This window comes from Pseudorca crassidens, chromosome 21 (genome assembly GCF_039906515.1).
Source record: "Pseudorca crassidens isolate mPseCra1 chromosome 21, mPseCra1.hap1, whole genome shotgun sequence".
NCBI classification, from domain to species: Eukaryota; Metazoa; Chordata; class Mammalia; order Artiodactyla; family Delphinidae; genus Pseudorca; species Pseudorca crassidens.
In genome coordinates, this window is record NC_090316.1 from 33,412,783 (window position 1) to 33,436,276 (window position 23,494).

The 23,494-nt window shown below is 38.4% G+C and overlaps 2 long non-coding RNA genes across 2 annotated transcripts in view; both read left to right on the forward strand.

Annotated features, from left to right (window-relative positions):
* Positions 1-11,206, forward strand: part of LOC137215892 (uncharacterized) — a 76,493-nt gene extending 65,287 nt beyond the window's left edge. The window contains exon 3 of the long non-coding RNA XR_010939476.1: positions 11,047-11,206. This is a non-coding gene — a long non-coding RNA (uncharacterized lncRNA). The remainder of the gene's footprint in view (positions 1-11,046) is intronic.
* The window catches only part of LOC137216090 (uncharacterized), a 244,711-nt gene that overhangs the window by 107,079 nt on the left and 114,138 nt on the right, over positions 1-23,494 (forward strand). The window lies entirely within an intron of this gene.

A 23,494-nucleotide genomic window follows, 5' to 3' on the forward strand; every position in this document is an offset into this window, starting at 1 on the left:
CAGAGCTTTGCTAGTGTGATGGTGCCAGCTGGAAACAGGGCTGTTCTTTGGAAATCATTTCTGATTGAGGAGTCAGACCTCTTCACCCCGACCCACTACCCCTTCATGTCGGGAAGAGTAACACTTCTTTGCATAACTGGCTAAAGCCTGTTGTACTTCTTTATTCTCTTGGCTGTGGGCCTTGCCTACTGCTTTTATGTATCTCTACTGAAATCTGTTAAAAGTGACAGGATGTGCCCATTACCGACAGTTTATTGCCACTTTGCTTGAAGACATTGGACCAAACCATAATTAATAGTAACTTACAGAGAATGGAGTCAGTAGTGCTGGTGACTAGAGGAAGAAAAAAAAATCAGTAAAGAGAATCAAGGAGATAAAATAAAGTGAGCAGACAAAGGACATTAAAATAAAGAAGAAAGTAGAAAAGAAAAAGAACTGAGGAGGAAATGAGAAATGAAGGGACATAAAGACAGTGGGACAAAAAGAGACAAAATGTTAAAGTGATCTCCCTTCCCTCTGGATCCCATCACTACCCACCCTCGTCCTGCCAGAGCCTCCCTTTCCTGGTCTTAGTTTGAAACTTAGCCTGTTCCTAAGGGATATCTTCTCTCTGTCACTCACTCGCTCAGGACATCCTGTTTTTCTTTTCTTTTTTGCAAAACTACTTTAATTCTTTTCGTAAGCATTTATTGAGAGCCAGGAGCGCCACCTGGCTCTGAGGCTACCTGGGAACTAAGGTACCCAAGGTCCCAGCCTGGGTGCCTGTGGCTATGATTACCTTGACCCAGGATGCCGAAACCAGGATCCTATTCCTTCACATTCTCCTCTCAGGACGATCCGACTGGATCAATCTTACTTATGAAAATTTATGAGGTTCTAAATCAAACCTGATCTTTCAAAATTCTCTATGTGTTTGGTGTTTAATTTTGTAAATGTATATATTTAGGGTTTAGCTTGCACATATACCAATAGATACATTACATCTGGTTTATTGTGATTGTTTTCAATCTCTGTTTTTCTATGTTTTAAAGGTCAGAGTGTAGAAAAACAAACATTTTTTAAGTGCCTGCCTTCTGTCAGTGCATTCCCGGAAAAGTAGGATTGTATAAACAAGACATGCAGTACATTCCAGAGAGGCATTAAAAGAAACAAAATCCCGTATCCTAGATAGCTAATTCAGGAAATCATTGGTCAAGGAGCCCTGGTGGATCTCAGTTGAACTTTTTAAATGTTGAAATGATTGACTTTACTTATACTGTGTGTGACATTTGCAGGTCTAGATAGCCTTAATTTTGCAGTCACAAAATTTCTTTGGTGTGGCAAATGCAGACAGAAGCCTGGACTCATGGGATCAAACAGAGTTAGGAAATAGTCACAAGTAACTTTTAGATGCAAATGAACTGACAAAAGTACTCCGGGTCTCACAAAGCAACTGCGCATACGCCCACCTCGCGCTAGTGGACTCCCCAGGTACTCCGACATCCATCGGCGTGAGCTTACTTTCAAGAGCAGAGCTGAGCTTTTTGGGAGCATATTACTTCTTCTTAATTATTTTTTCTGCTGTCTCAGGATATCCCATGTGACGTTCTGACCGCTTTAGAGGCCTGGGCAGCCACATGCCATTCATCGTCATCTGAGTGAAAAGGCATCTGCACATTACATCCCGTTAAGGGTGCATCTTTGTTTCTTTTTCACGTTACAGTCTAAACCAGAGTAAATATTCTCATTGCATTTTGGTATGTAAAGCTTCCACCTCGACTAAAATAGAACTTTTTATCATAATCTAATGAGTTCCCTGACAGTAGACTTAAAACTTCAGAAATATCTAGCATTCAAATGGCGCACTATAACAGCGAATGATTAATAATTTTAAGCAGTTAAATATTATCTCTTAGATATACTCTTACATGGTTGACATTTTTTCAAAACATTGAAAAAATTGAAGTATAGTTAATTTACAGTGTTGTGACAGTTTCAGGTGTATAGCAAAGTGACTCAGTTATATATATATATAGATAGATAGATAGATAGATAGATAGATTCTTTTTCAAATTCTTTTCCATTATAGGTTATTACAAGATATTGAATAGAGTTCCCTCTGTTATACAGTAGGTCCTTGTTGGTTATCTGTTTTATATATAGTAGTGTATGTTAATCCCAAACTCCTAATTTATCCCTCCTTACCCACCCCCATCCCCTTTGGTAACCATAAGTTTGTTTCCTATGTCTGTGGGTCTATTTCTGTTTTGTAAATAAGTTCATTTGTATCATTTTTTTAGATTCCACATATAAGTGATATATGATATTTGTCTTTCTCTGTCTGACTTACTTCACTTAATATGATGATCTCTAGGTCCATCCATGTTGCTGCAAATGGCATTATTTCATTCTTTTTTACATGGTTGACATTTTAATGCAGAGGGTATCAGTTGCAAACAAAACTTCTTTTGTTAAAGCTCTATGGATACCATAGCGTAGTTAATTCTAAATAGTAAATTAATGCATAGTTATTGGGGGAAGTACTATGTTTCTTATGCAATTCTAGAGCTAGGATAAATTTCTTATACAATTCTAGAGCTAGGATAAATATACTATGTTTCTTATACAATTCTAGAGCTAGGATAAATAGTTATTGGGGGAAGTACTATGTTTCTTATACAATTCTAGAGCTAGGATAAATAACATAATTCTCTTTCTCGAGCAGAAAGAAAAATACAAGGGACTATATAATTAAATGATTAATTACGTGGCATAGGTGTACTTGCTAGAGGGGTTCAGAGAAGGAAGAGCCATGAAGGCTGGAGTGAAGATACGGTCCAGCTGAGCTAAGGCAGATGTAGGCCAGTGGGAGAAAGTAGGAAAGATATTCCTGGCAGGTCTAGAATCTTGGTATTGAATGTGAGTGTTAGAGGAGCCTGTTGGTACACGTTGAAGTGCAGAAGGAGGGAAGGTAAAATTGGCAACTAGGGTCAAATTATCAAAAACATTGAAGGCCATGAAGACCAACATAAGTAAGAAGAAACAGGGATGGGCAGGAGAATAAACATTTACTTAACGGTCATACATTACAAATAATAATGGGTCGCACTTATCATTAGCTTGTCCTGTGCCAAACACTGTTCTAAGAAGCTTGTATAATTTATATTATGTAATCCTCAGACCAACCTTGTGAGTTAGGTATCATCATTTTTATTTTAAAGATGAGAAAACAGACATACAGAGAATAAGTCACTAGACTATTTTACACAGGTTCTATGTGGAAGAACCAAGATGCTTCTACATCTTCTGAGCCCATACACTTAAATACTTTGCCATCCAGTATCACCAGGAGGCTCTAGGCATTTATACAATCCTGGGAAATAGGCATCATTATCCTCATTTTCAGACTGGTATGTTGAGTGTCCACAGCTATAACTAAGTCAGTTACAGCTGAAACTTCTACTTACCTGAAAATGCAATACAATATTGACTCAGGTTTCAATTGCGATGAAAGGAAAATATCTAATCGATATATTAAACCAGTAATGATAGATGGCAATACTGTGTACTGGGACTATCAGAGGTGCTGTAGATGTAACTCTGGGACTAGATAATTAACTAAATATTTTATTATATGTCTCTGCCTTTACCTATATGCGTCTTATAGCTGCTCAGTGCCTAGTATTTCCTCCCAGCTATCAACGTTTACTTTGGCTTGTTCTAAATTCAGCCTAACCACTCCTTATACCCATGCTTTGAAGACAAGACAGGAAACAGGGACAAAAGAGCCCAATACTGCATGAGGAAACTAACAATTGTCAGTTTCCTCTGGTGTGGAGCCAGCCAGTGTGGCTTATGAAAACAGATTGTTAAATATTAAAGTTTGAGAGCTGGTAGTTATATTATTGGTAGCCTGAAATTAGCCCTAGAGGGGTGTATCTATATCACTAAAATGGGCAAACATTACAAACAGGGCTTTTTTTTTTTTTTGTATCTGGTTTATCGGTACACCACTGCCCTACTTCTGCTCGATGAGATCTTACGTTCGATCCTCATTCTTTCAGATGGTCAGTGCACATGTTATTTTCATTTTTCTTATCAAAGAAGACTCAGTAAAATGGAAAGAGAGGGAGTTAATATCTCTTGAGCAACTGCTGTATATGAAACACTGTGCTTATTCTACGTATTATTTGCTATTTATGACAACTCAGTGATTTAAGTATTTACCATTTTCAGATTAGAAAACTGGCTCAGAAAAGTTAAGTTGCTTCCCCAACAATGTCAACCGGACAGTAAGAATTGGGGTTGAATCTCTATGCAAGGTACACATGATTTCAGAGCCCATGGTCTTTCCATTGTCTCCCACTGAATCTGGCTGAATGGAATCAGTAAGTTACCCATTTAGGTCTATTTTGAGTTACTAATTTTGAGATGCTTTAGTAAGTGCTGAACATAATTGCTTTGTTGATTTATTGATTCTGTAAGTACTAAAGGAGGAGTAACGGGGTCCCAACCTGACAACGAGAGGCACAGCTAATGCCATAGGTAGTATGAAAGAGACAGACACCCCAGCAGGAAGATGTAGTATGTGGAAGGCATTGCTTCCTGTTCAGAAGCATTTAAAAGAAGCTTTTTGGGGGAGGCGAATGTAGGCTTCTTGACACCCCAGAAATCCTATCACATTCCTATTCCATTTAAAGCTGAGCCTGAAAGCACTGCTTACCTCTGGCTCTCAGAGACCCCTTCCTACCACATGAGTAGTGACCTTAATAATGAAGTCTTAGTACACTAGAGCCAAAAAATTGGTGTCTTTTAACAAAATTATTATTAAATTTTGGTTTCGATTAGGGTGGAAATAAACATGAAGATGTGTCAAGGGTATCTGCATCCTAATAATCAAGTCTTGCTGTAGATTTGTTGAAACTTGAAGGTGCAAGTCTCCCAGATCCCAACTCTGCTGTTTATTACATACTTACCACCCTGTAACTTGATAATTCATGAAACTTTTTGCATCTGCTTTCCTCTTCTGTAACTTAATGATTATAATAATATTCACCTTCCAAGACTGGGTGATTATAGATAATGTATGTACATACCTCATTTTATCGTGCTTCGCTTTATTGCGATCCACAGATACTGTGTTTTTTACAAACTGAAGGTCTGTGGCAACCCGCGTTGAGCGTCTGTCGGCGCCATTTTTCCAACGGCTTTTGCTCGCTTCGTGTCTCTGTGTCACATTTTGGTAATTCTCGCAATATTTCAAACATTTTGATGATGATGATTTTATTATTATATTTGCTATGGGAATTTGTGATCAGTGATCTTTGACGTCACTACTACAACTTGAGGGAGGCTCAGATGATGGTTAGCATGTTTTAACAATAAAGAATTTTTAAGTTAAGTGTTTTTTTGCGGTACGCGGGCCTCTCACCGCTGTGGCCTCTCCCGTTGCGGAGCACAGGCTCCGGACGCTCAGGCTCAGCGGCCATGGCTCACGGGCCCAGCTGCTCTGCGGCATGTGGGATCTTCCAGGACCAGGGCACGAACCTGCGTCCCCTGCATCGGCAGGCGGACTCTCAACCACTGCGCCACCAGGGAAGCCCCCCTCTTTTTTTTTTTTTTTTTTTGGCCTAATGCTATTGCTCACATAGACTATAGTGTAAACATAACTTTTACATGCAGTGGGGAACCAAAAAATTTGTGTGTCTCTCTTCATTGTGATATTTACTTTATTGTGGTCTGGAACTGAACCTGAAATAACTTGGCAGTCTGCCTGTAATCGTTCCAATCTACCTTTCTAACCAACTCCTATCACTTCGTATAGAACCCTTCACTTTAGTAAAAACTTATCTTCCCGCTCTTCTTTGATCGGTCTTCTGGGCTTTGCTTCTCTGAAATGCCTTCTTTTCACTTTTCAATCTTGTCCGTCTTGAAGCCCTAAGTCAAGTTTGATTCTCCACCAAAGCCTTCCTAATCCGTGATATCTTCTTAGAACTGACATTCTCTCTTCCAAGTTCAGACTTAATTTTCCCCGCCCTCACCTAATTGTAATTATGAACTCTTTTTGGCCTCTGTTGTAAAGCTGCTTTATGCTTTTGTGTTAGTGTTTTACGCCTATCTTTTCCTTTTTTCCAACAAGGTTTCCAATACCTAGAGGATGGGGCTGTTACATTTCTTCACATTTCTCATGGCACCAAGCAGAGTGTTACACCCCTGGACCTTCTCAAAGGACAACCACATTGATATATGCTAAAATTCACAGCCCTTCCATGAGTGTTTAGTGTAGCGCTGTGCACGGTGCGAATGTTTAGTAAGTACTCTGGTAGTTACTTACCTTACTTCTATTCTAATTGCAGCATGTTCAAAGAACCCAGCCTTTGCAGCAGCTTCACTCAGGCTCCTGACCTGTGTGAATGCTCGTGAAAATGAACAGAAACAGTCATTATGGGCTGAACTGTATTCTCCCCGAATGAATATGCTGAAGCCCTAATCCCAGTATCTCAGAATGTGACTGTATTTGGAGATGGGGTCTTTAGAGAGGTAATTACAGTTAAGTGAGGCCATTAGGGTGGGGCACTAGTCTAATAGACCTAGCAGCCTTAGAAAAAGAGATTAGCAGACCACATACAGAGGATAAACCCTGTGAAGACCGCCATCTAGAAGCCTAGGAGAGAGCCTTAGAGCAACCAAATCCGCCAACACCGTGCTCTCAGAACCTCTAGAGCAGTGAGAAAATACATTTTTGTGGTTTAAGCCCTGCCTGTGGTTCTTTCATGGCAGCCCTCACGCACCAAGAGCCACCTTAGATGGAAGGGCAGGTTTGGCCGCAGCCTCTCGTGATGCCACCTGTTTCCCTTTGGAGCTGCCCTTTCGTTTGGGTCCTGGGAGGAGCCAGTGAGTTCATTTGCTTGGTAGTCTATTCGAGAGAGTGCAGAGAGGGAGCAAAGTGCCTATGAGCAGGTACATTGCTCTGCAGCCAGACTTTTTGGCTGTGGCCATCAGTTTTCTCACCCGTTAGTTGTATATCCTTGGGCAAGTTCCTTGATTGATTTTTGTCTCAGTCTCTTCACCTGAGAAGTGGAGATAATCATTGGATCTTTTCATAAGGATGCTGTGAAAAATAATGACATTAAACACACCAGCACTTAGAACAGTGCTTAGCACACAGTAACGAATAAACTCTAGCGATTACTTGAAGATATTTACGTTTAGTACCTTATTTGAAGTTATTTACTTTTACTAAATAGAATTCTAGCAACTTACCTGAACAAATTTTCAAAACTGGAATTTAGGGTCCCATAGCTTTTAACACATATTCTTAATATACTAAAAAGCAAAATTATTCATCTCTTTATTGTGTTTATGTACACGTACACACATGCACACACAATTTTATTAACCCAAGAAGAAGTAACCTATTAGCGCTTCCGTTGTCAGAGGGAAAGCACACATTCATACGCGTTGTTCAGTTTCCTGGGGCTCCCGTGTCCCTTTTGTTTGGGTACCTCGGTCAGGGGGTCCTGAACTATCCTGTTGAATTAATGAGGCAAACTGGCTATGTAGTCCAGTGTGAAGAATGTCCTAAAAAAATGACTTCCATTGAATAATTTTCTTTTTATTGTCTATGTTTTCCTTCCGAATTAGCGCTATAAAACCAACTTTCAAAGGCATTTCTGTGATTTGAGATTATTGCTGTTACTGTCCTTAGATTTTTTTCCCAAGGGGGTTGCAGACCAACTGCCTTTGCAGATTTCAAGCATCTAATCTGTTATAATATGCTAATAAGTTTGAATGTGGTGCGGTCTTGTATTTATAAGCACAAACCTTATTGTAAATGTCAAAAGAATTCAGATCTTAATATATCCCCTGTAGTGATACATTAATAAGGGCCATAGGAGCAAGTTCTGTAGGTAGTTATTTCTTAATGGGCCAGGATTCTTTGCTATTTGATTTGGAGATCAAAACCCAGAGAGACAATAAATAGTGTGCATTTTAATTTCACAATGTGATGTTTGCTCTCCCCACAGCATGGGAGAATCTCCTTCGAAAAGCCTCATTTATGAATCTACCATAACAGTGCCAAGGACATAATAGATTTTTTTAACTCATAATTATCAAATAAACGAACACATGTATTATTGGGTTGGCCAAAAAAGTTCGTTTGGGTTTTTCACAAGATGTTGCGAAAAATCTGAACGAACTTTTTGACCAAGCCAATCTAATTCATCACTGTGTTCCAATTATATACTGTAGCAGCAGAAGTGATCTTTGAGCTCATCTAATCTTGCAGCATGAAAGCCAAGGTCAGAAAGGTTGAATGACCACAGACCATGACTGAGTCAAATCTAGAGCCCAATTAGTTTAACTTCAAGTCCAGTCCTCGTTTTGATTTTTAATTTACACCATCTATAATAATGATTTGAGGAAAGGAGTCTAGTTGTTAGACCTCATTACATTTTACTAAGCATAATATTTTTGAGGAAAATATAAAGTGGATCTAGTTTCAGCGATCCTTGAGTATAGCTGGTGCTACTTTTTTTTTTTTTTTTTAACCTTAGGCAAGCTCCTATCCCTTCTGCTTGGGCGTCTTCATGAATCGACTTCCATGAGAGAGCTGATCACTAACCTTAATCCAGACGCAGCTTAAAACAAAATGCTTAGTGGATCGATAGGCATTTGTCACAAAACTCAACAAGCGTGTGTACTTTGTATAGGTTACCACCAGGAGGCAGCCCAACCAAGCAATCCAATCTGCCTTCATTCTTCATCGTCTGATTTTTAATAAACCTGCCAAAGGGAAGAGTGTAATATTGAGTAGGTTGATATAACCCCAAATTACATCACCTCACTGGTCTTTAGCGATACTGGTTAAAACTACGATGATTTAAATGGTGCAAGAACACAGCTTCAAGGAGCAAAAACCAGGAGTCCAGATCTGCATGACTTGCCTTGTGACCACCCATGATATCCAGGTGAAAGAAGTGTATATTCCTCTATGTATCTCCATTTCACCTAGGCCATACAGCTAATTCTTGCAATAAATCTCTTTTCAGGTGGCATTATGGTTTAGAGGAAATATTATGAATTTCGCACGAGGAATCCTGGTTTTTCCATGAACTGTGAGATCTTGGCCTCTTGGCCTCGATCTAACCCTCTTGGCCTTCATTTTCTACTATGGAAAATGGAGAGATGTGTTAAGGGAGATTTTCTTCCAATGATATCTTTACCAAGTTGATATACTAGGCTTCTAAGAGAGAAGGGCCAGGAAAACATGAGAAATTTCCTCCAGCACTAAGACAGACAGGAAATCTTCATGTTTCTGTACAGATGACTCCAGGATCAGGAGGGTGTTGTCTGAGTCAAAACACATCCCTTCACAAATATGGCACAAGGTTCTTAAACCTGGGACGATCCAGTCGGAGCACAAGCTCGGTCTTCGCTCTTCACAGTAGGTTTTAACATCTCCAGAATGCACTTGCTGTCAGAAGACTTTGAGGCACTTTGGTGGAAGATTACTTCTGCTATTTAGAAACCGGGTGGGCTGCCTCTTGGAGACTTGTAGCTGCTGTGATTTGACAGCTGGTTTCAGATACATATTTTTGCGGCTTTGGTTAGGTGTGAGGGTACATCTAAACGGATGGCTGAGTGCTATGGAATAAAAGGAAAGGAGGGATTTTTCTACTTGTGTGATCTCTGAAGATCTTAAAGGAATCATTTGTAGAGCAAATTGGCTACATACCGTTTATAAAAGTCTAAGTGAAGGTTTCTTTTTCATATACAAAAGAGACTTGGGAATTAAATAGGAAGACTTTTAAACTGAATGTGTGCCGGTTTGGGGTTAAGCAAACTGCTGTTGAATTTTTCCTTTATTGTCAGTGTTTTAAGGCTGATTTATTTAAGTCAGCAGATGGTTTCTTTGTTTGCAGTGCTCACATGAAATGAAGGTATGTGTGTTTCAAACCAATCCTCTACCTAGTGTTTATTTGTATGGAGGTTTACTAATAGTAACAATAATAATGATGATGATGATGATAATTTTCAGTAAGGAAAACTGAGGTGTAGGAAGTTTAAAGACTTGGATAAATTTGTAAAGACATGATATTTACTGATTGTACTCAAGTCTGCATACTACTTTTCAGGCTAAAGGCCTATTTTCAAGGTAAAGAATATGTATAAGGTTGGAGGACCAAAACACAAATACTTCTTTCTATTTCCATTAGGGAATGCTTGGATTCTGTTAAGGTAAAATGTCTTCCATTGAGGAAAGGCAGAACCTTCAACTTTAGCCAAAACACAACACTTTCATTTGGACCTTGCAAGACTAACTTTTGCCAAAATATAATTCTAACTTTTTCATGTCAGTTTTCCAATGTGTAAAAATAGAAGTGGTATATAGTAGAATTTTTTTCTTCATGATTATGAAGACTCTAAAATGCTTATTTTTCCAACTGGCAGCAAGAACCCCCTTTACACCATTGGCTCTAGTTTCCTGGTCAGTCTCTCCAAACCAGAGCTTCACGGTTGCCCAGTTACCCAGATCGCTGCCTGCGGAGAAGCATATTGTAGTGCTTCTGTGGCAGGGGTATACAGCTCTTCTTGCAGAATTAAGTAAAGTTGTAAAAAAAAGATAAGAGGTCACTGGGGCGCAGAAAAATCCCAAAGTAATCAGATATATAGTACGAACCACATAACCAGATATATAGTACAAACCGTGGTAGCGCATGGTTGGGTTGACAATTAAGAGGGAATCAGAAGGGGAGAGGGCGCGTTTCTTCTTTGTCCTTTGGTGTGAGACTTCAGACAAACACTATTTTTAGCCCTTTTAAACTTGTTCAGTGCCTCAGTCCAGTAAGGTTCCTCTTAGAGGGATTGTTCCTTCACAGCTGTAGTACAGAGTGTGTTGTTGGTAGGAAATATTCTAGAGCACATTACGTTGATCTTAGTATGCAGCATGTGGAAGCCCACGTCTTGGTTCTTAATCTTGAGATTTGTGGCAAATGTGGTTACTGGCATGCAAAATTCAGAGTATATCTTCATCCTATTTCCCTTTTTTTTTTTTTTTTGCAGTACGCGGGCCCCTCACCGCCGTGGCCTCTCCCGCCGCGGAGCACAGGCTCCGGACGCGCAGGCCCAGCGGCCATGGCTCACGGGCCCAGCCGCTCCGCGGCATGTGGGATCTTCCCGGACCGGGGCACGAACCCGCGTCCCCCGCATCGGCAGGCGGACTCTCAACCACTGCGCCCCCAGGGAAACCCCTATTTCCCTTTTAATGGCAAGAATTTCAAGATTGAATTTAGATTTCAGAGCTTACAACTGGTAACAGGGATGTAACACTGTGAAATAAACCAACATTCTTTTGTTTTTTGAACCAACCTTCTTTTATTGGTATGATTCTGCAGGCTTTATTTAGTTTCCTTGTTGCAGAGTTTCTTCCGCCATCACGGGGATTGGGCTTGTGGGGCATAGCTTGAAATCCTCCATCACAATTAAAGAAACAAATAATCTCTCTCTTCCTATAAAACAAAAACAAACACAAATAAAACCCCATGACATGGCAGACCATGTTGGGTCTGTCCTTCTGCTGGCTTCCCGTGGCTTGGTTCCTGCTGTTTTGTCCCTAAGGAGACTGTAGGCAGGTTTCCCATGTGCCTCTAGGTCACAGCTGCCTCTTCTAAATTACTCTCCTTTCTTTCTCTCCTATTTCTAAATGACTGACTGTTGCTATCTGTTGCTTTTACCACCTGCTGAAAAGTTGACAAAACAGGTCTCTGTTTGGAATCGTTAGTTTTGAATAGTCTTTCAAGACACAACTCTCATTTCTTATTTTCTAGGCATGCATGGCACACACAAAGTTCTTTTCTAAAGTAATACTTTTTTTTCTGTGATAGTGCACAGACCTTTAGGGAAGTGCTTGAAAACTAACAACGTAAACTTGCAATATATACCCCATGAAGTCATATACCATAAATATTAATTTTCTTCTGCCGGTGGATATGAACGTTATTATAATTTAATTTTAAAATTTTATGATTTCCATTACTGATACAAAATTTGGACTCGGTGTTTCTATTACATTAAGGACATTGGAAAGAAAAAAGGCAGCTAGAGAAGCAATAGAGCGTGGGAAAACTTTGTGAATATTTAAGGAACATTGCTGGACAGATGTCCTGAGACAGCCTAATCCGAGTCAAGGTTAGCACGGCTCATCCATAAAAGCCCTCTCTTCTTTGGCTCAAATCCCTGTGGGTCACAAGCTTCTGGGGAACAGCTTTCACTAGTGATGTTTGATAGCACAAGCCCATAATTTTCTATTGTAAGATTGAACCTTTTTTTCATATCATATCTCACAAATCAAAGACATAGAACTACGTTTTAATTTGATCATGTCATTGCTATAGGGGTCTAAGATAAAACAGTCCAGACATGGTACATTCATAAGATCTATCATAGAAACAGAGCTGAGAGAATCTAGAACAGCACTGTTCAGTAGAAATAGAATGCAAACCACTTAGGTACTTCTGGATTTTCTAGTGGTTACACTAAAAAAAGAAAAAAGAAACAGGTAAAATAAATTTTAAAAACATTTTGTTTAACCCTATGTAGTCAAGATATTCTTTCAATGTACAGTAAGTATATGATTATTAATGTCGGATATATTATATTCTTTTCTCTGATATTCTGGTGGTATTTCACTCTCAGAACGTCTCCATTAATACTAATAACATCTTAAGTGTACAATGGCTGCAGGTAACTAGTGGCTAGTGAACTGAACCGGGCAGTTCTAGAGGAACGATTGGCTATTATGTCCCTTACGTAGATCCTTTAAAAAATCAGATCTCTCCAGTATGTTTGACTAGTACTGCATGGCATTTGGATGATTGATTCTGGGTAGGTAGCAAAATTGTATTCTCTTAGAAAATTTAAAAGCCAAGTTTGTTTTCTCACTCAGATAGATAGTCATTCCATTAAGGCAGAAATCCACATTCTGGTAAATTATGAGATTCCCACACCATCACCCCAATTAAGGCGAAGAAGGTGATCGTTACTTGAATCATCCCAATAATTGTTTACGTTCAGAAGTGCTATTTGAGCAGTTAATATTTCTGTTATGATTTAAATTGTCACAACATTCAAGGTTTTATACACACACACACACACACACACACACACACACATATTATGAGACTCGAAATAGCCTTTCAAAATTTAGGTTATTCCCTTTGAGAATTCACTGTAATAGAAACTGGTATGGTGATACATTTAAACCAGTCAAAACAATCACAATTTTGTCTTGCAAAGTTAAGCTGTAGAATAACACATTTAAACGTAAAATAAAGAGACAACACAATGGTGTGCAATCCAGAATAAAAAAAAAATCACCACTTTCTATGAAAATAAAAGCAGTAAGTTTAATGGTGAAATTCCCTAGAAACACCACACAACATAACATCTTATTCTTGCCAGGTAGCATGACCTCTTTAAATACTCTCATCTCTTTCTAAAAGGAAATAGAAAATCAATGAAAACATCAACAAGTAAAGTAAGCCAGGTGCTTCAAAGAGGAAATAGAAAATCCACAATCACCCAGCAAAGTAAATTCTATGGTAATATTTGTAAAGAAAATGAATATATGTTAGAAGGAGAAAGTGTATATATATATGTGTGTGTATATGTATATATAATGTACAGAATCACTTAATGTAAACTATTAAAGAAATGCTAATCCCTCTGAGAGTTTGTGCTATGAAGCTTTTCTTGGTTTGCTTAGGAAGCAAAGAAGGGCTGGAATTAACATGAATGCATCATGGTACAAATAGTTATTAGATACATGATTGTAATTTAGGTCTATTTATAGTTACTGCTTCTTCTCATTCTATATTACTTGAATTGGATTTTGATGCAAAACTGGTTAGAAGATGACAAAACCTAGAAATTTCATTCTCATCCATCTTTCTAGTGTTCAGACCATTCTGACCAAGTGTTACATTTGAATTTTTCTTCTTCATTTAGTCACAGTATAAATCTTACCACTATTTTATCCACATGTTTAAAAGACATAATGTTAGATTTCCTAGAAGACTTTATATATTTATAGAACAAGGTTTAACATATGAATAAGAATCTAATTCGTTTGAACTAGCTTTTAATCTATATAATTTATAATGACTTTTAAATTACCTCTAGATATTTTTAAATGGTAAAACCTTCAAATTATGAAATTGCATTCTAAGTTTAATATAGATAATATTTTAGTTACTTTGATACTATAGGATGGGCAATAAAATAAATGTATCTTGAAAAGCTTTTTTTTTAATTCCCATTTTAATCAAGAAAATGTGAGGTTTTAAGAAGAGGATTATATGGCTTTTAAAATAAATTTTAAAGCTACATTTACTTTTCGAAATAGACTTTTTGTTTTAGAACATTTTAATATTTATGGCAAAACTGTGAAGATAATACAGAGTTCCCAGATACCCAATACCCAGTTTTGTCTATTATTAATGTCTTACACGAATATGGTAGATTTGCTACAATTAATGAACCACTATTGATACGTTATTATTTTAAAAGTCTGTTCTTTATTCATATTTCCTTAGTTTTTACCTAATGTCCTTTCTCTGTTCCAAGATTCCATCCAGGATGGAATTACATTTAGCCGTCATATCTCCTTAGGCTTCTCTTGGCTGTGAACGACAGTTTCTCAGACTTTCCTTGCTTTTCATGATCGTGATGGTTTTGAAGTTACTGGTCAGATCTTTTATAGACTGTCTCTCATCTGGGACTGTCTGATGTCTTCCTCGTGATTAGAACGGGATTATGTGTTTTGGGGCGGAAAACCACAGAAGTCGTGTGCCATTTTTGTCACATCAAGGTGCGTCATAGCAAGGTGACTAACCACAGTTGGTGTCGACTGAGAATTACCCAATTACTGAGAATAGTGTGTGACAGGCTTCTCTGCTATAAAGTTACTTTTTCCCTCCCCTTTCCACACGGTACACTTTAGAAATAAGTCATTATGTGCAGCCGCATTTAAGGCGTAGGGGGTTGTGTTCCACCTCCTTGAAGGTGGAGTATCTATGTAAATTATTTGGAATTCGTTGCGTAGGATACTTAACCTTTCTCTTCTCTCTCCCTCCCCTTCCTTCCTTCCTTCCTTCCCACCCTCCCTCCTTCATTATTTAATCATTTATAATTGTATAGACTCATGCATAGTTATATTTATTTTGGTTTATAATCCAACTATACTTTCTATTTTGCTGCCATTGGGAGCTCTTTCAGTTGGCTCCCACGTCCCTTTGCCATCACTGTGGTGTGTTTGTTTTAATGTTCATGAGTTCTTCCTTACTTTCTGGAACTACTAGATGCTCCAGCTCCCTCTTACTCGCTTATATATTTCCTGCCCTAAATCCAGAAGCAGCCATTTTCCCAAAGATCCCTCATTCCTTTTCTTTCAGAATCATATTAAAAGCCAAGTTCTAGGTGCTCAATATTCTTGCAACTCTGGAAAACCACTGCTTCTAGGGCTCTCAGCTGACAGAGCATATATCATGTACTTTTCTGATGCCTGTTTTCCTGTGATTTTAGCCTATATATTAGTCACAGAGAGGCTACCCTGCTACTATCTTATGTTCACATCTTTTAATAGGTTGATAAGGGTATGCTACTTATAATCCTTTCTCTGTACCAGACTTGTTTCATGGGTGAAGTCACTATTTTTGTTTTAAATCATGTCTTTTTATTTTTCAACCAGACAGACCTATTAGAGATAATGGTCATTCAACAAACAAAGGGTAATGATGTTTGTACCAGTTTTCATAGAAGCACAAAAGAAGGGAAATTCGCTTAAGGTGTGAGGTGAAATTCAAGGACTAGTAAAGTATTTAAGATAAACAAATTATAAAGACCATTGTGATTATCTTGAGTCTTTTCACCAAACAAAGATTCATTCGCTTACTTATGTTGTACCATGTGCAATTTCAAAGACTGTTAAATGGTGTTACTGCCACCGAAGATAAACAGTTATGACTCATTTTCTCAAAATCATACTTAAACTAGTCTATGGAGCCTTGTTTCTTATAAGATTCTTTATGGTTGTTTGTGTTGATATATAATTTCTGTATTAGTTTTTACTGAGGTAACCAAACAACAAAAAAAAGTCAAAATCTCAGTGGCTTACTTCAGTAAACACTTATTTCTGCTTGGCTTGGGTCCACGTGTCTTCTGGTTCTGAGACCCAGGATGGTGGAGTAGCCTCCATGTGTCTAATGCTGGTCTCATGACTGAGAGAGAATAGAGCCAGGCTGAACCCACTGCAATCATTTCAAAGGCTTCTGTTCAGATGTGGAAAGTGTCACATGGGCTGTCAAAGTCCAAAGTCAGTGAGTCCAATAGGCCCATATACTCCCACAGAAGGGCATGGGGCAAGTTACATGAACATGGCCAAAGAGGCAGAAACAGATTACAGGGAGTGAGTGAGGAGTGAGAAACAATTAGTCCAGTCCTGCAAACGTTGGCCGAATACTTTTGATGACATTGAGTTGTATGTGTCAGAAAAAACTTAAAAGAAAAACAAAGTGGCTCAAAACGAGGCAGCAGTTTATTTCTCCCTCACATATACAAGTCCAAGTAGCTGGTCCACGGTCCCTATTGTAGTCCACACTGCCAAGGACTGAAGTTCTTTCTCTCTTGTTTCTCAGCTCTGTGTGACACGTGGTTTACGATGGCTCCAGGAAGTAGTATAGAGGGAGAAAAGAAGAAGGACACGCACCTCGCTTCTTTTTTTTTTTTTTCTTCAGGAGTATCTAGAAAACTGTTAAGTAACAATTTTATTTACATGTTCTTGTCCAGAACACAGTCACATAACTATATATAAATGCCAGGGGATCTGGTAAATACAGTCTTTATTCTTTGTGTCTCTGTGCCCAGCTAAATTTTTTTACTACTATGGAAGAAGTAAAGAAAGACTCTGGAATAAAAACAGGCTAACAGGACTTGGAGCAAGTTTCTTTGCTTTTTAAAAATTTTTTTAAATTAATTTTTATTGGAGTATAGTTGCCTTACAGTGTTGTGTTAGCTTCTACTGCATAGCAAAACGAATCAGCCATACATATATGTATATCCCCTCCCTTTTGGACTTCCCTCCCATTTAGGGAGCCACAGTGCGTTGAGTTCCCTGTGCTATACAGTATGCTCCCCCTCAGTTGTCTATTTCATGCATTGGAGCAACTTTCTTTGGATTAGTCAGATAAAGTCTGGGGAATGAAGGATTATAAGGTAACCTAAAAACACCGGATGAAAGGCAGGAGCAAGTTAAAAAAAAGTCCAGAAAATAATGTTTTGAGGTAATGCAAACTTCAGTGAAGTAAAACAGACTTTGAGCAGAAGTGAGATACAGTTAGGATGGAAATAACTTTTCATTTTTGAAGAATGTAGGGACAGATCAGGTTCACAAAGAATTAAAATTCAATATTTTTCCCTTAAAGTAATGCTCCATCTCAGGAATCTTAAGTGAAGTAAAAACTGCCCCAAGGTTGTTTCAGTTCTTATGATCCTTCATTTTTATTTGTTTTAAGTCATTCATTTTCCACTAGGATTCTAATAAAATTGCTTAAAAATGATCTCTGAGATTCCTGGAGGATGCTTAGCTGTTCAAATATTTTCTGAACAAATTAATGAACTTGCAAACCAGACAAGAGAGAAAAAGTTAGGCTGGAAACTGCATTATGTGCGCCATAAAGTTGGAGAATTACTGCATGTGCTGTGTTCTGTTAGTAAACTGAGGCATATTAAAAATTTTTAAAGTTTATTTAAGCAAAAGAATTAATTCAAATCAGGCAATGCCAAACCGGAAGTGCTTAGGAGCGCTTCACCAACAAGAGCTCTGGGAGACACTTGAATAGAAAAAAGGCAGAAGCAAAGTAAGAAAATGATGGGTTGGCTGGAGTGTGAAGTCTTGTAGGCTGTCTGTTATTGGTTGTCCTTATTGATTTGATTTCCTAACCTTGAGGCATTTGCTGGCTTAGATTTTGGTTTGGTGCTCACAGCATTAGAGCTACCTCAGTCTAATGGCCTCCTTGTTTTTTAATTTAATAATTCCCCCCTTTTGGTCATCCTCTCATACATGAGAGACTGACAGTGTACTGGTATTAGCGCCATTCTCGGTCACCATCAGAGTTAAGTTGCTCTCGTCTCATTGTGAAACTCATAGGTTCTGATGTCAGATCTATAGAAGGATGGTTTTTGCTGTTCATCTCATTGTTCATCTTGTTTCTCTTTCTCCAAGCTCAGTGAGTCCATCTGATGTACTGCTGATGGCTGTGAACATGCACTTGAGACCTTTGAGAGAACATAGCAAACTAGGGAGATTACAATGATAAGTCGTAGGATGATAATATTGAGAAACTGGAGTATCCTCCTTAGCCAGGTCCCCCATGAACTAAACCAGTTGGTATCAGATACATGGAAGAACGTGTCTGAGGGTCATCAACATGTCTTAGCCAAGTGACTTGTTTGTTCATTTCTTGTACTTGCTGCAGTAGCAGAAGTGTTGATGAACGTGCAGCAGGAGGTATTTGCTATGGCACAGACCCCTTGTTCATCCAGTAAGTTATCTAAAGTAATTCTATTATCTAAAGCCACTTTAGCAAGAAAGCCTAGGGACTACTGTACAACTATGGCCTTAGCGGTAGACTCAGAGTTAAGTCTGAGTAGACTGCCAGAGTTAAGGAGCATTGTTTTCCTGTGCATTAATGGAGAAAAGGAGCAAGTAGCGGAAAGGCAAAAGGAACAGAGATTTCATATTGGAGGTGAAGATGTTGACCTGGGTCTTGAGAGAGCTGTCCACCTCAAGAAGCTCTCTGCTTCTGGGGAGGAACCTCCCTACTCAATTTTAATTTTAGAACTCCAGCTGGTATGCAGTCCTAAGTCTGGAGGAGCCCTTTTCAAATGGGAATATGGACCCGAGGTTCAAGTACCTGAAGTTTGGTGCCATCTCGGTAGTGAGGAGGACCTGGTATGGGCCCTTCCAAGGAGGTTCAAGGGCAGGCTTTGATCTTATTGATTCCAAATCAGAAGGGTGTGAGAACATTGGAAACATGAGTTTGGAGAGTTGTAGCCAGATATTGGAGGATACTAGTAGAATTCAGGATCCAGTCCAGTTTACAGACAGATAATCTCAAAGACAATGAACAGGACTAAAATCTGATATCCATAAGTTTATGCTATAATTTTCTACTGAAATATAACTTTTCCTCTATAATCACCCTTCTTTCTATCAAAGATAATCGCAATAAGACTTTTTTTTTGCAAAGATAAGCCTAGTGTCATTAAACCTGGCCTGATTATTTATATAAGTACAGCAGCAAGATTATGACCAACCATATAGGCTGCTTTTGAATATGCTTTGCTGGAACTTTCCATAAGGAATCTTAGATTTTTTAAAAGCCTCCTCAGACTAAGAAGACAAGCCAAGAACTTACTGTCAGACCTTACCTGCAATACATATACATTTAGGTGAATTCCTCTCTTCTTGAGGTCCTCGAGGCTGAGGTTCCTGGGCCTGCCAGGAAGTCACCTTCTTTACTTACCTGGTAAGGCTGCTGGTAACCCTGTAAACAAGGCACCAGATTGATTTTTCCAAGGGGCTTTATTGGCTCCATAAAGTCAACCCTAGTTCTTTAAAGCTGTCTGGTCATATCTGAATTTTTTTTTTTTTTTGGCCATATCTGATTGTATGCATATTCTCAAATATGAATTTCAAAGCCTTGGTAATACAATCAATGTTTCCAATTGTGTCCTGTAATAAGGAGAATACATTTTCATTGAACTTATGCAAATAACTATATTATCATGAAAATAAAAATACTCAATAAGTTTCTGAATTCTGGAGTGATCAGGTAGGGGGAAAAAGTAAATGTTTCAGTTCTACTTACATAGATATATTTACAAAGTTACTGCAAATCTTAGCGTAGGAGAGAAAGCTTTCCTTAAATCTAGAAAAATAAAATATTAAGGAACCAGCAATGTTTCAGAGCAAAAGTTATAAAAAATACATAATTATCCTCATTACTTCATTCAATCCCATATTATTTATTCCTCTTCTGCTTGAATCCAGTTTTTCCACTATTTCTGGAAATTCTTACACAGTTCAGTTTTTATGGTCTTAAAGGTATCAGAAGCCTATGTTCTAGAGGGCTTGTCAGAGTCCTTTCCATGAATCTCTCTGAAGATGAAGCACATTTGCAGAAGCATCAGAGTAAAACAATAACTGTTTATAAATGACAAAGAATTTTTTTTAATGGCCATGGTTAAAAATCTGATGAAGAAATGTAGTTATTCTGTGGTATACAATGATTTAGAATAATAATTGGACAATGAGAATATTGACAAATTTCTAGAAACGTTAAACAATTTCTGCGATACCTGTATCAGTAACATATATCCACACACATATAACCTAAGAAGGTTTATTACCACTTCTTATTTGATAAGCTTCCCACATAACTTAACATATTAAGTAAACCTAATTAGTTTACCATCTTTCTTCTACAAGGTGAGAGAAAAATTCTTTTGAGATTTTCCAGGGGCTCTCTGGGAAATATCGAAGTTGATTTAAGACCAAAAAGAGTCCCTTTAGACTTTGATTTTGGGAAACTGTCCAAAGGTTTGAACATTTGGTTAACTAGGATCACAGCTCATTATGAAGCAATACTTAACTGTATATTTAACAAAAGTGACAGTGGAAGATGTTAAAGGCAAATACAGAAGATTACACAGTTGTGAACAAAACTTTGCTCTTTTATTCCTGAGAAGACTGGGTTTTCTTAAGTAATCAAAGCCCTGATAAAAACAATGTGAAGCACAGTAAACTATTTTGGTAGGGCACACAATCTTTGCTGTTTGGGCACATTACTTAAAGGGTAAAGAAAAACCTCTGTTTACATTATCTTATTAAGAGTATATCAATAATCTAAGAAAACTCTGCCTTTTTTAGCAGAGAGAAAACCAAACTCTAATTTTGCATTAGTGTACTTTTGATATTAAAACTCATTTTTTTAAACTTAAATAAATTCATTCCAATCTTAGCCAGCTCAAACATCCATAAAATTCCTGTCCCAAGTTTCCTTTTCCATGAAGCTTCTACAACTTTTTAATATTTACTCAGATTTTGTCCTATGTTTTTTCCTCTTTCTCATTCTGGAACAATTAGTCGTTTTAACTTTCTTACCTACTTTTCATACACAGTTGTTTCCTTTCACCCTTATTATTGCTAAATAGTTTTAATTACATATATTGATTAGACTTCTTAACCCTTAGAATCCTTACTAAGAAGTAAACAGTTGTGTACTACCTGTTACTAGTATGCTCTGGACTGATAAGTTTATAAATACATTTCATAATTTGTAGAAGTATATTCTTTCTTATAGTAAAATTTTAAATGCAACACAGAAATGTTTACTAATAGACCCAAACATGTCTAGTTTTTCTGTAATAGGGAACCAGAAGTAGATACACGTATGCTGATTAGTTAATGCATTGATATTTTATCTTATTTGGAAATTATCTAGATATTCAACGAATGCCCATTATTTAACTTAACTCAGCAAAAATCTAAGGTTTCAAGTTACCAAAAGATTTTAGGAGCTGTTTTTAAGTATGCATATTTTATAAAGCTTCTTCATCATCGAAAAGTTCAATTATAAACTTTTATTAACATCTATTTATTCATTTGTTCATAACAATCATGTTTAGATTACTCATGAAAATTTCATAGGACATTAAACAGCCAGCAATCATCTTGAGTTATTTTTCTTGCTGACAAATTTTGTAACAGAGATAACTTATTTGACTAGCCAATCCAGGCAGATAAAAGTTGCATGTCTATGTTAAATTTAAGGCTGATAACTCGGAAGACATGCCTATTTTAATTAAACCCCCAAACTTCAATATCTTTTATCTACTGAAGATTAATACTAGATCACGTGAACTTGAAAAAACAGGTAGAGCTGTCCCTGGGAGGAAAAGGTTCCCAACCAATGGGCACCTAGAAGCTAAGTCACGGTTCAAAGATCTCATTCTCACAACTGTTTTTTCCTGCCCATCTGGAAAGGAAGGGACGACGTGAAATTGTCCCTTGCTCTCGACCAGGCTGCTTAGCAGAGGTCCGGGAGAACTGATTTTGGTAGGAACCCTCACCCTTTGCCGGCTTTGCCAGTTTCCCCAGGATCCCATCTGCAGGCTCTGGAGCAAGCAGGGGTGTCCAAGCGGGTCTCATCCAGGTCCCCAGAAACTGTAGAGGAGAAAAATAATGTTCCCTCTACGCTTTCTGGTGAGTGCCTGTCTGAGACCCCCCCTTTTTTTTCTAGGGCTCCTCCTAACTGGATACGTTTACCTAGGTTAAAAGTTCTCTACTGTGGCCACTGTAATTCGAGATGATCTTTGGTGAGGTTAACATGCCTGTTCAACCTTAAAACAAATTTTATTCACCTGAAGCCCCATACTGGATCCGGTTCAGCTTAAGTCAGATCCAGTCCAACCCTGGACCTAGTCCGGTGTCTACGTTGGACACAGTCTGGTTTCTAAGTCAGACCCAGCCTCACTCTGGCAGGTTTCTGGACCCAGTCTGGAAAAAGAAATGCTCCAAGTCTGAAAGTTCATGACGCTAAAGCTCAGATCTAGGATCTGAGAGGGCCCTGCCCATGACCATGGGAGGTGGCGAGGAAACGGAGGGCTCAGGGGCTCCGAGTACCTGCACGTAGTTGCTCTTTGCCCCTAGGGGGTATCGGGAGAATGTTTGGTTTCCTCTTCCGGCACCAGAGCTGTTAGAAGATAAACTGGGGCGTAATAAAAATTTTAAGAGTCTATTTGAGCAAAAAGCTATTCGAATCAGGCATTGCCAAACTGGAAGTGGTTAGGGGCGCTCCATCCGCAGGAGCTGGAGAGGAGACGATTATAGAGAAAAGGTGGAAGCAAAGCAAGAAAATGATTGGCTGTAGTGTAAAGCCTCGGTGGCTCTTTGTGACTGCGTGTCCTTGGTGTTTTGATTTCTTAACCTTGAGGCATTTGCAGGCTTAGCATTGGGTTTACTCACGTGGTCCCCATGGCATTAAAGCCACCTGCATCTGATGGCCTCCTTGCTTAATTAATTTATCAGTGCCAAGAAATTGACTTAGGACCGTGAGTGTGAATATACCTTCTAAGAAAAACAAGCAAATGATGGTTTAGAAGCCGTGTTAGCATATTAGAATGTAATGGAAATTTCCTTTATAACATTTCACTTAGTAACATTTTCTCCTGCATAGGCACACTAGATACATTTCGTATCTGTGGTACTTACACTTTGGTACTTATCCTTCATCTTTTATAAGTGCTATTTGAGACAGAGCCTAGTGTTTCTGGAGAAAGTGCAGAGATGCCTTTAAAGTGTGTGTGTGTCTGTATGTGAAGATCACCACTTGGATATAACTGGTGTATTTTACACCGTGATTGGAATGGCGTCGCAATTCTGGCTGCTGAA